Raw genomic sequence first — 2,500 nt, 5'->3', positions numbered from 1 at the left:
TAACCCAAGTTACGCTGCACCTTAACCCAAGTTACGCTGCACCTTAACCCAAGTTACGCTGCACCTTAACCCAAGTTACGCTGCACCTTAACCCAAGTTACGCTGCACCTTAACCCAAGTTACGCTGCACCTTAACCCAAGTTACGCTGCACCTTAACCCAAGTTACGCTGCACCTTAACCTAACTTACGCTGCACCTTAACCTAACTTACGCTGCACCTTAACCTAAGTTACGCTGCACCTTAACCTAACTTACGCTGCACCTTAACCTAAGTTACGCTGCACCTTAACCTAAGTTACGCTGCACCTTAACCTAACTTACGCTGCACCTTAACCTAACTTACGCTGCACCTTAACCTAACTTACGCTGCACCTTAACCTAACTTACGCTGCACCTTAACCTAACTTACACTGCACCTTAACTGTCACATGTAACGTCACAGGAATGTAGCTTTGCCTAACAGCAACCCTCTGAACATAGTTCACTGCTTGGATCCTCTGGTGTCATGTGTATTTCTTGATGCCATGGTGCGTACCCTCACATAAAGGTCTTTCGAGTGTTGCGTACTTTCTACACAGTCCCGCTAACCACTGGAAGGGTGTACCGCTACAGAACGAATATCGCCCTCCCCTCCTGCCCTTCCAAGCTGGTCGGTCAGGCGTTTGTTTGTGAAATGAGCCTTGCAGCTGTTCAGTTGCATTCGGTTGTCGATGCAGTCAGTGTACGTTGTGGTACGGCCTGTGTGGACTGTCCGCTGATGTACGCGTAACCCACACTGATCATCCGTCGTTACGTACTGAGTGACATAATGTGGCACATGCTTGACCGTACACCGGCTGCGCCCTACAATGGCGAATCATAAGGGCCATATGTTGTGCACGATGCTACTTGTCTCGTCTCCCCATTACAGCGAGATTGCACTGTTGTACGCCGTACAGACATGTGGTAGGTAGGTACGGACGAAAGTATTGCATGTTGGCCCCCCCCCCCCCCTCCTCCCTCTGCCGGGAATCAGCGTGAGCCGTCTGTTGATGTAGCGACGAGGGTTTTCCTATTTAATCGTATTGCCCCACACAACATGATAGCACGGTGGACCGCGTTCCACATCTGCGACATGCTACAGAGGCCGGTTGACAGTCGACCGCGCAAGGGACATTGCACACGTGCGCGGACCATCTTCCACGTGTTCTCTCGTGTACATGCCGCAGTGTGTATGTGGGCTGATGTAGCGTGTCGTGACACATAACATGCAGGCATGCCAGAATCGTAGATTTCGCAAATGTAGATTGACGTATACGTTTGCTGCCAAAGATCCGCAAATGAACTGGAAATCAGTTGTTGAGCGGTTGTTCGCGCTGCAGGTGCATCGGTGATAGCGACGATCGGTACATCTATGAACCGGTTGTTTCGGCGGTACCCGCCATGCCCCCGAACCTGAGTTGGCCATGTGGGTATGAAGCGATACGAGGCTGTGGCTTGGCGGGACAGTCCCCGGCCGGTGAGGGGGGGCCGCCCGGCGTGCTGGCCGCGCGCTGCGTGAGCGCACGCACTACAGCCGGCTGGTGGGGGGCGCCCAGTGGCAGGAGCGCCGGCCGACGGGCCCGGCTGGCGTCCCAGCTATGCGCCGGCGCACCCTGCGCGCGGCGCCAGGCGGCCAAAGTGGGTTCTGCCGAGCCCGGTGCGAAGCGCGGTGGACATCTGCAGTGTGCTGGTCCGATTGCGGACTGTGTGCGTTGAGGATGCGCCGCCGCCCGGCACTCGGCGTCGCGACGCCGTCTGCTGCTCGGTCGCCCCCAGCGGTTCTCGCAGGTGGTTTGTATCGCAGCTCTGCGGACGTGTTGGCGCGTGCGCTGTGCTGGGAGAGTTCGCTTCTGCACCCAAGTGGGGCTTTGCCCTTCTGTGGCGCTGGCGTTGGAGCTGCCGGTCACCGTAGGTGGCGCGTGTTGTTTCCCGCCGGCAATGCCACGACAGCACGCTCCCGGGCCTCTGTCGGCAGCGGCAAGCTCAGTTGGGAGCACGGGTGTTCGCACTGAAAGCGTCTACTCGCCCATCTCCGGGCGATTGCGCCTCTCTCGAACCCGACCAAGTACTTAGGACGGCGCTGCGCGCCGCCGGGACCTGAGAGGGTTTCGAGGTGTATCGTGCAGGGGAGCTCAGCCTCCTCCTGTTTGCAGAATAATTGAGCGGACGCTTGCGTGTTCGCGCGGGCCCTCGGGACACACTCCCGGGCGGCCGGCTGCTCAGCTCTCGTTGACGCAGCTCCCTGGTTGATCCTGCCAGTAGTCATATGCTTGTCTCAAAGATTAAGCCATGCATGTCTCAGTACAAGCCGCATTAAGGTGAAACCGCGAATGGCTCATTAAATCAGTTATGGTTCCTTAGATCGTACCCACGTTACTTGGATAACTGTGGTAATTCTAGAGCTAATACATGCAAACAGAGTCCCGACCAGAGATGGAAGGGACGCTTTTATTAGATCAAAACCAATCGGATTGGCTCG

General features: G+C 56.4%; 1 non-coding gene across 1 annotated transcript in view; it reads left to right on the top strand.

Annotated features, from left to right (window-relative positions):
• Positions 1-2,260: 2,260 nt before the first annotated feature.
• LOC126333048 (small subunit ribosomal RNA) overlaps positions 2,261-2,500 on the top strand; it is a 1,893-nt gene continuing 1,653 nt past the window's right edge. The window contains exon 1 of the ribosomal RNA XR_007564069.1: positions 2,261-2,500. This exon is cut by the window's right edge and continues 1,653 nt beyond it. This is a non-coding gene — a ribosomal RNA (small subunit ribosomal RNA).

This window comes from Schistocerca gregaria, unplaced genomic scaffold (assembly GCF_023897955.1).
Source record: "Schistocerca gregaria isolate iqSchGreg1 unplaced genomic scaffold, iqSchGreg1.2 ptg001561l, whole genome shotgun sequence".
NCBI lineage: Eukaryota > Metazoa > Arthropoda > Insecta > Orthoptera > Acrididae > Schistocerca > Schistocerca gregaria.
Note: the sequence above shows the minus strand (reverse complement) of the source record. Positions and strands in the feature narration are given on the sequence as shown.